Source organism: Pteropus alecto, unplaced genomic scaffold (genome assembly GCF_000325575.1).
Source record: "Pteropus alecto unplaced genomic scaffold, ASM32557v1 scaffold102, whole genome shotgun sequence".
NCBI classification, from domain to species: domain Eukaryota; kingdom Metazoa; phylum Chordata; class Mammalia; order Chiroptera; family Pteropodidae; genus Pteropus; species Pteropus alecto.
The window spans coordinates 773,979-784,283 of NW_006432224.1; the positions used below are offsets into that span (position 1 = coordinate 773,979).

Below are 10,305 nucleotides of genomic sequence, written 5' to 3' on the forward strand. Positions count from 1 at the left end.
GTCCCCGCCCTGTCCCCTCGGGCACTTGCAGGAGTCTGAACAGAGGGGCACTCCTGGGAGGCCCCGGGCTGTGGCCCCCGCTTTCGGCTCTGGGCACGGTGCTGACCCGGCTCCCTGGTTGCGAGTCAGCGGGAGCTGCCGTGTTAACAAAACGGCTCTGACTCAGCCCGAAGCCGGGGACAGGCAGCGGGTGGAGGCGGGGCTGAGTGACAAGGTGCACAGCCGGCGCTGCCCACGGCAACAGCGGCCTTCACGGGCCTTCGGGGCCTTCCGGGCCTTTGGGGCCAGCTTCTTCCCGGCGGCAGGAAGCAACAGAAGGATGACACTGTGTCAGTCACATCTGGGATGAATCACATAACAGGTTAGGTCAGTGACCGGGAACATGTGACCAAGGCGCAGGGCTGCGTGAGGACGGCACTGTCACTATGAACTGCCTCTCTGCACTTGGTGGCTTGCTGACAGACACTGTGGAGCTGGCTCGTCCCCCCCTCCCCAGCAGAGCACCGTCCCCTGCTGCAGGGCGGACGCTGGCACGAGGCCGGGGAGACCCGGGCACCCCAGGGACAGCACCGCCAGGAACACGGGCTTCTCCGGGACGACTGCCCAGCAGCCCCAGGACGGGGAAGGGCCCCCTGTCCCGCGGCATCTCCCCCGGGCGGCGAGGGGACCCTCCCGTCACACAGTCCCCGTCCTCTAAGCTCCCTCCCCTTCCGGGCATTGCGCTCGGGTCCGCCCGGGCTGGACCCCACGCTCAGTCGCCTCGGCTCCCCGGACTCTGCAGGAGCTTCCTGCGCTGCGCTTCCAACCCGCCACCCTTTTCCTGTCCAAGAATTTCCGCAGGAAGTCACCAAGACGTGCTGTGCCGCGTCTCAGAGACAGTGCCAACTGGACTTGGCCGTCAGAGGGACGGCCCGGGGCTCAGCTTTGTTTGTCTGTGCCTGACTTTCTTGTGCACTGTCTACAGTCACTGCTCCAAGCACGTGTCACCCCCTTAGAGCCCCCCAGTGACACCTCTGCCCCCTCCATTCATATCGAATGACCTCTCCTCCCAGTCTGTAAAGTGATCAGGGACACCGGGACGGGGTCCACTTTCTGTGCCTCCGGGCCCCTCCCAGGCTCACTTCCTTTGCCTCCACCTGGAGGCTCCTCCTGGCTCCTGGCATTTGCCATCGTCCCCTGTCGCCACCCGCAGCTCCAGCCGGGCCCCCTCACAACAGCCCCTCACCCCCACAACAGCCCCTCACCCCCCCGGCCCCCCAGGCCTCGGCAGGCGGTCTCCGCCTCCCCCCTGTCTCTGATGAGCAGCGGTCCACCACCTCCCATCACCTCCCAAGCCGTGTTCGGGCCTCGGGACCTGCCGGCCGCTGCTCGTGTCACTGTGCCCGCCCGCCTGTTCCGCCGTCCCTGGGCCCCCTCTCCCGGGCTACGCAGGCCCTCACCTCACCCCCCCGGCCCCCCAGGCCTCGGCAGGCGGTCTCCGCCTCCCCCCTGTCTCTGATGAGCAGCGGTCCACCACCTCCCATCACCTCCCAAGCCGTGTTCGGGCCTCGGGACCTGCCGGCCGCTGCTCGTGTCACTGTGCCCGCCCGCCTGTTCCGCCGTCCCTGGGCCCCCTCTCCCGGGCTACGCAGGCCCTCACGGCAGACCCCAGGTCTGCGAGCTATCTCGAGCTTCCCTCTTCATCAGCTTCCCCTCCCCTGTGTGAATGTCCTTGGCCAGCACAGGCTCCGAGTCCATCCCAGGCCCTGGCCTGCGTCCTGGCTTCGTCCCTTGTTCCCGGCTGTCTACAGGGCATCGCTGACCAGGCAGCTCTTGGGAAAGGCAAGTCCTGAGCATCTGGGTCGGAACCCGGCACCGTCCCCAAGCTCGCTCTTCTCCACGGCCGTACTTCTGTTCCCAGCCCAGACGCGGGAGCTTCAAAGCAGCCATCCCTGGGGGTCCCTGAGGTGGCACTGGGCTGTCCCCCACCAGTCCCGGGCGTCCGGCTCAGGCCTAACATGGGGCATTCACGAGTGACACTTCGTCCTCCCCGATCAGTCAGCGAGTCTCACCGGCGGGAACGATTCACTCTTGAAAATTGAGACGAACCTTACGAACGACGTGGTTTGAGTTGGCTCTGACTCTGAAAATCGCCCGGAGTAGCAGAGAGACGCTGTCGTGGCCTGCGGGCCTGGAGCTCCTCTCAGCCTAGCGTCTGAGCAGGACACGTGCGAAGCACGCACGAGCGAGCGTGTCGTGAGAAGCCGTGTCACTCTGACTCTGGGTGTCACTCCGACTCTGGGTGTTTGTTTCACTCCGAACCCGGCCGCTCTCCTAGACGAACCCTGCGCAGGTGACCATCAAACGCCTTCCGCATGCGGCATCCGGCCATGGCGCTGACTCACGTCCTCTCGCGTTCACGTACCAGAGCGGCCTCCAGTAAGACGGGGAGGGACGAGGAGCCCGGACTGTCCCCGAGGGTCTCCTGTGCCAGGCGTCCCCTTGGACGGCAGAGCGAACGACCCACGGACGCCCCGTGCGGGGTGCGCTCTGGGTCCCCACGGGCTCCGTCCGGAGCAGCAGCCGAGGCCCAGCATGACGGCAGTGACGAGCCACTCCGACGACGCGCACTGCACGCGCCCCCGCCCGGAGGACGTTCCCGCCGCTGGCAGATCCCCGTGCACATCGAAGGCGACATGGAGCAGCAGTGACGGGGACCTCGGAGGCAGCCTCAGGAGCACGGGCAGTGCAGGCAGCACGGGCAGCACGGGCAGGGGCGCTGGGCCCCAGAGCCCCGAACCATCAAAACCACCATTCCCAGGGAGCCCTGGGCGTCACAGTACGACACACAAAGGTGGCACCTGCGGGGGGACAGTGACCCGCCCTCGAGCACACTCATCCCTCGAGGCCAAGCGCACACTGCGGCCATCCCGCAACCACACCAGCCACCACCGCTCTGTGTGCGGGAAGAAACCGCACTTCCGGTTTGCTCTGGAGTGAAATCACTCGGAACAGAACTCCCAAGGCCTGGCCAGCATGGGCCTCAGCCGCAGCAAGGGAGACGGCCACCGGTCAGGGTCTGTCCCCGAGGGAACGGAGCACACTGGGGGAGTCACAGATTTTCTGCCGGCTCACTTGTACATCCGGACACAAAAGCTGGAGGGGCAGGGCGGTCACTGGTGACCTGAGGCAAAACCACTTCATTCGCTCACTTTCTACAAAGCGACTGTGCATTCGAGGTCCCCGGCCTGCTGCAGACGAGCGAGCGGGAACAGACACGCTCAGGAAGCGCGCTCGCGGGGCTAAGAACCGGCGCTGCGGAGAAAGCACAGCGAGGGGCCTTCCCCTGCAGGCGAGCCCGCGAGGCCCCTGACATCCACGTGACGGCTGTGAGGAGGAAGCGGGGAGGACATCGGGCTCCAGACAGCAGCCGTGCAAAGGCCCCGAGGCAGCAGAGAGCCTGCCCATCAAGAAACCACAAAGCCCAGGGCCACAGGACAGCAGGACGGGGAGGGGCCGGGCCGCAGGTGCTGCATGGTCCATGCAGCGCCAGAGGAAGCCGTAAGCACGCGCCGGAGCCTCGGAGCGGGAGGTGGGCCGCGGCTGCAGGAGCGCAGGACGGTTCAGAGCTTTGAAACGACGGCGTGAGGACGCCACACGATTGGGGACGCCACACGATTTTACTCCCGGAAATCACTTTCGCTCTGGAACCGAGTTTGCTGTCACAAAACCATGGCTGAGTCCAGCTCCTCCAGGCCATCTGGACGGCACCGGGGTCCTGCGGCCGGCTCAGAATTTGGAGCTGGAGTCCTGAACCCGGAGCAGCTGCGGTTGTGGGGGTGCGGGGCAGGGGGGACCAGCAAGGTTCCTGGCCCCAGGCAGCAGCCAAAGCCCAGCACCTAAGGCAGAAGCCCACTCCTGAGACGCCCCCGCCTCAGTAGGTCGGGACACGGTCCCTAACCTCGGGCCCACCAACGCACCTCGGAGGTCTCTGACGGCCCTGATAAGGTGAGCAAACTGGGGATATGTGTGTGTGTCTTTTCCTGGGGTGGGGTCTGGGGATTTTTCATAATGTTCTGTTACTTAAAAGCTTGAGGCACCTCGGAATGGGGTGGGGGGCTGGAACCCGACAGGCACGGGGACCCAGGCACTGGGCGTCTACCCGCTCCAGCGTGTCGGGGCGCCCCTCTCCACGCACCCCGCATAGCAGACTGACCCTGACCTCTCCACGCACCCCGCATAGCCGACTGACCCTGACCCAGCCAGTGAAGAGCCGTGACACAGGCTGAGGCGGCTCCGGGCTCCCCAGGACGTGGGCAGGCCGAGCGAGATGGAAACCCCGGTTCCCAGAGCCGAAAGCAGCCACGCGGCATGGGAACACGTCACACTGTCCACGAGGAACTTGTCCCCACGCCCCGGCAAGTGCACGTGCGCCGCCAACGATGTCCTCGTGAGCGACAGAGTATGGAAAAAGTGCATCTAATTCTCATGCTGACGGGGTGTGCTGTCTTATTATTTCAGTTTTCCAGAAATGTTTTAGAACAAAGAACCAAAACCGTAATTTTATCATAGCCCGTTTGTTTGTCTGTTTGTTTTTATAATTCTGGGTTTATTTCTAAACCACTCCACTTGAGCTGACTGGCGTGGAAAAAGCTGTACGTATCCACTGTACACAACTCAGAGAGTGTGGGGAGGAGTAACACCTATGAAACCACCATCACCGAGGCCACGAACACACCGTCACCTCCCGATGTCCCCTCCCACCCCTTTATTATTATTATTGTTGTTGTTGTTGTCATATTTTTGGCGTGGTAACAGCACTGAACATGAGACCTCTCTTGGCAAACTCTAAGGCACAGTGCCGTGGGCTAGGGGCACCGCACTGTGTGGGGTCTCCAAACTCATTCGTCGCGCGGAACGGGAAGTCTGAGGCCCCTTTTCTTGATGAGCCAAGGACAGCGCCTCTTCTCTCTTTAGTTTTACTGTCACTAACAATCAGCGTTTGAAAGTCACCGGAGGCTGAAGCAATGCTTCCTAATAAAGAAGAGGCTGCGTTCCTGTGACCTTGTCTCTGCACCAAGGGTTTCCCGGTGAGCAGGTCTGCCCGGCCTCGCCAGCTCGTCGGCACCCGAGGATTTCCCCCAGTGAATTCTCGCTGGCCTGCTTCGTCAACACACCCCGTGCGGCATACACGGAGACACCCACCGAGCGCACTTGTCCAGTGCACCCCAGCTCCAGCCCACAGGGTGATCGCAAGCCTTCCTGGGGACCAACACATTTGGGTCTGAACGTTTTTACCGTCAGGACTGTGCTCCTGGAAACCACAAGCCTCACTACGTGGAGAGCTGGACAGTGTCCCTGGGGGGTCATTATCTATTAGGAGTCGGCTCTGAAAACTACAGATAACACGAAGGTGTTTGAAACAAAGCCCGAGTTCATTTTCCAGTACAACTCTGATTCCTTAGCAACACCGTTCTCAAATATTTTCCGCCGGCACGACCGGTAATCGAAAGGCTTTCGGAACTACTGGCTAAGGTCTCCTTTCTCGACAGAGAGAAGCGACAGCAATTCATGTGCTTCGCTGCTAAATGGACTGTGTGAAATGAAAACCCCACCTCCTGACTGAGATTTCCACTTAGAATCATTTAGCAACAGAAGTTTTGGACAAAAACATTTCTCTGGTAAAATGAGACAGAAAAATGACACGAACCTGGAGCCGCCTGTCCGGTTCGGTAGCCGCGAGCCCACGTGGCTCCCAGGCGGCCCGAGGCAGTGGTAGCCGCGAGCCCACGTGGCTCCCAGGCGGCCCGAGGCGCCTTGCTGCGCCGGGGCCTCTCGGCCTGCAGTGCTCTCCCTCGCCGCTGCCAGCCTGCGCTTGACCGCCACCTTGCCAGGGAGACCGCCCCCCGCCGCCCGCACGACGCGCCTGCTGCAGCGTCCCCTCCTCTCCGCCTCCAGTTACACCACCCCGCGTCGGGTTCTGGCACATTCATTCTACGGGTTTTCTTTCTCCGCTCGATCAGAGACGCCATGAGGACAGGCTCTCTGGTCACGGCCGATTTCCGGCACCCAGACCATGCTGCTGCGTCAGCCTACCCGCTGGACACGTGGCACAGATGGACGAAGGCTTCGGCGGCCCTGAGGCCAGCGTCATGATTTTTCCCACTTCCCTGAGGAGGAAACGGAGCGGCTGACTGAAGGTTTAGTGGTGAGTGGCAGGTCTGGGATGTGCAGTCTGGGATTTGCACGGCATAAAGCGGCTCGCCCTGACCGAGCCTGCATTCCGCGCCCGGCATCACCCCGAGTGCTTTCCACGTTTTAACACCGAATCGTCACAGCAGACGCATTTTCCAATGAGGAAACTCAACCAGAGAGGCGCTGAGGACGCTGCCCGGCCTGTCTGCATCTGCTAATAAATCGGGAGCCTGTGCTCCTAGCCAGGCTGCCTAATTCTAAAACAGACTCGATTCTGTAAGGAGCACATGACTGACTGTGCCTTCTAATCGCCAGGAGAGTGTGTGAGCGGAGGGAATCCAGGACTACTAACCGTATTACGCGTGGGGACCGCCACAGGTGGCAGGGTCGCCAGTCGAGGGCTGTCAGTGGTCGGCGTGCTTCTCCGCTAACCGCAGAGGCCCACGTGCAACGCCTCTCGCTTTCTTCGCTCAGACGTCGGGGCAGGTTGGCTGCAGCGAAGGGACCTAGAACCATGGCAGATGACAGAGTTAACAGCTGTCTCGCACTGAAGCTCCGGCCGCTACACGAGCTCCAACCCAGAAAGCCCCGGGGACCCGCCTCGTTGCTCTGTGATCCCTCCAACGCAGCTCACGACCCGCCGCATTCTGCTCATCGGAAAGGGACAGAGGGAAAGGTACATTCTATTTCCTTTACAGCGTGACCCGCGGGCTGCACGCAGCATTTCCGCTCACGCCCCACCGGCTGGAGCCTAGCGGTCGGGCCACATGCAGGGTACGTCACAGGCAGCGTGTGACCGGCCGGCTATCCCACTGCGTGGACGAAGCGGGGCCTGCATCGTCGGGGCCAGTCAGCAAGCAGTCTCATCTGCCGGGGATGCACGAGCACCTCGAATGTGACACTCCCTAAACCCAGCTCCCCATCTCCCACAACCTGCTCCTCCCCACAGCTGTCCCCGTCTCAGAAGCCGGGGGACAGGGGACAAATCCAGCAGTTCCATTTTAGACACGCTGCATCTGAGGTGCCCGCGGAACACCCGGGACGGATTTCCCACGAGGGGTTGAAGGCACGCGTCTGGAGTGTGTGAGCAAGGTCAGTGTTCGGTTCGGTTCAAACTTGACCCCTGAGTGAAATCAGGGACGAAGCTGGATGCAAACGGGACAGGCAGAGCCTGTGAATCACGGTGGGCGAAGAGTGTCAAGGCCGCAGAGGGCATTCTGCAGAGCGGCCTTGAGGAAGAGTCCCTGAGACGGCGGGGGAGGCGGCGGGGGCGGCGGCGGCCGAGGGAGCTGGGAGGCGGTGCTGGGCGGTGTGGAAGACTGTGGGGTCCGGGATCACGGCCACAGGGCGGCACCCCTCAGACATGCCATGCCCACCGTGCCACCGCGGGCATCGATCGCGAAGGCGCACAGTAGGCCGGGCACACGTGCAGCTCTCAGCGGTGGGGGAGGGACTCGGAAGCAGATGGCAACTGAGCACACACAGCTCATCCAAGCAGAAGGGACGAAGCTCGTAGAGGCTGCGGGGTCCGGGATCACGGCCACAGGGCGGTGCCCCTCAGACATGCCATGCCCACCGTGCCACCGCGGGCATCGATCGCGAAGGCGCACAGTAGGCCGGGCACACGTGCAGCTCTCAGCGGTGGGGGAGGGACTCAGAAGCAGATGGCAACTGAGCACACACAGCTCATCCAAGCAGAAGGGACGAAGCTCGTAGAGGGAGGATTTATGAGCAGCAGAGGGGACGACTGAGGGATCAGGCTCGGGAAAACGGCCCCCCTCGCCCCCCCAAAAAATAGCTGCAGAAAGACAGGATGGCTTACACCTCAAGACAAGCTGGAGGGGTGCAAACGTCGGGCGATGCACGGGAACGGTGCAGGTGGAGGTGCGTGACGCCAGACAATGCCACAGGTGACACGGCTGTCACCCGGCACCTACCGACCCCCAGGAGACATTCGCCATGGAGCTATGTTTGCTTCCAGTCTTTCTTACACTGGAAGCTCGGTCTCTTCCAACAGCTGAGCATGTGACATTTCGATGCCACCTAAAACGGCAGCAGTAACTTCCACCCCACCACATCTGATCCTTTTCTGTTCCGTACTCAGGCTATTCCTGATCAAGGGGAATACGAAACTGTGTTTTTGCATTTCGATTTCTCTGTTGTGACTCATCTCAACAAGAAACCTTAAGCACCAAAACAGCCCTGTCGAAAAACCAACTTTATCGGCAATTTAGGGCAAAATGTTTCATTAAAAGACAAAAAACAAGTTTATGCGTTTCAGAAGGCACATATTAGTAGGTACTCCCATAACCACTGAAGGGTTGGGTTATTCTGACAAAGTGTCCACAGGTTTACAGATGTGACTTCCTCTCGGACTGTGAGTTTTCTACTGTCTCCCGAACTTGGAGCAGCTCAAGGTTAGTAGTCAAAGTTCAAAGTCTGCTCAAGGAATTAATGCATTATGCTCAAAAAGATCAAACTGCTTTCACTTTATACCTGAAATGAGAAAATTATTACAAACGAGTGGATTTCATTTTGACCAGAACAGTCCACGAATTTTACTACTTACTTAGTAGACACTAAGTAGTTTTTTCTGAGAAAACATACCTGAAGAAAACTATGGGTCTAATTTGGGAGAAAAAAAATTATTCATAGAAGCTGCTATATGTAAAAGTGGGACACTATTAGTATTCTAAGGGTTCCCGACAATATCCGTGCTAATCTTTACCAGCAAACATTTCGAAATTTAAAAATAGATAAGAGCAAAGAGCACAGTGGGCTCTCAAATCAAGTCTGACACCGGTGTCACACATAAGAACGCCTAGTTAATACTAATGAACTACGGGGCTCTGGGTAATTGCTTCAGATTCCAAAGAGACACTGGGATCCTCCTTGGTCTTAGAAAAGAACTGGGTAGTCATTGTGACATTTAACTAAGAGCAGATTTTACTCATTTTTAGTCTTTAATATTTTTGGAACACAGGGATTTCTGCCACGTTTTGATATACCAGGATATTATAAAATTACATTTCATTTACTCAATTTTCACTTGAGAGGAAGTAGAATGGCTAAAAGTATCTTCGTGCGAGATATTGTGGTAACATTCTGCTTTAATTACTCCAAGTCTTTAAAGGTTTTCATTCTCATTTGTCTATTTTGATAATACGTAAAGATAAATCCTTCAAAGACTTTTAACTCGTCTCTTCCATAAAGTATAACTGCAAATAGTTTCCAAATGAGGATCTGTAATGGCGGGAAATTAAAACAAAAGGGTAAGGAACTGAGTTAAAATTGGACATGATACTGTCATTCATCATCAGTGGTCCTAGAATAAGTTACATTCCACGAGCTGGTTAAGTTTTTTATAGTCGGTTCTAGTTGAGAAGCAGTATACATATACAGATACCCACGACTGTATAAAAAGGGTATTCTAAGAATGACAGCTAACTACGTTGGTATCTACGATTTTTTTAGAAAAAGTTTGAAAACCAGACGGACGGGATCTCAAATAGTATTCCATGGGCTCATCAGCGAAGCTGCAAGCTGTTAAGACTATGAATTGTTAATGATTCCATTATAGCTTTGCAAGTCAGAGTGGCAGAACCATTTAAAAAAAAAAAAAAGCCTTTTTAAATAAAATGGTGACTCTGGCACTAAGTAGGAAGACGCACGGCTTTAAGTGGGTTTCTCTGTCATACGGGCCAAAATTAGCCTCCACCCTGCTGGGGTCAACCGAGAGGCCACTTTCCCTTTAACTGCGACCGGGAGAACGTCAAAGCTGCAGGAGGTGCGCTTTTACCTTCTTGCAAACTAGTGACACGTGTGCTGGCAGGAGCCTGGGCAGGTGACCTTGGTGCCCCGAACGCGGGCCCGCACTCTCGGGCTACGTCTGCGGGCTTTACAGAGGCGGCTCGGGGCGCAAGGGGGTCGGGGTCGGAGCCCTAGCATCCGGAGGCTTCGGCCCCGCGGCGGGGCTCAGGGCCATCCGAGCCCCCTCGGCGTGCTTTGGACCCCCGCCCCCCCAGCACTCGGAGCGTCCAATATTCGGCACGTTCCTCGGTTGGGTGGACCGGGGGTGAGGGGGCTCTCCCGCAGTCGTGGGAGCCCCAGGGGGGGGTCCAGGCAGGGCCC

General features: G+C 58.6%; 1 long non-coding RNA gene across 1 annotated transcript; it reads right to left on the bottom strand.

Moving 5' to 3' along the window:
- Nucleotides 1-5,760: 5,760 nt before the first annotated feature.
- Nucleotides 5,761-10,299, bottom strand: LOC107195333. The gene is made up of 3 exons (XR_001516451.2): nt 9,974-10,299; nt 6,527-6,680; nt 5,761-6,149 (listed from the first exon to the last, which is right to left on the bottom strand). It is a non-coding gene; the product is annotated as an uncharacterized LOC107195333 (long non-coding RNA).
- Between the last annotated feature and the right edge of the window lie 6 nt (nt 10,300-10,305).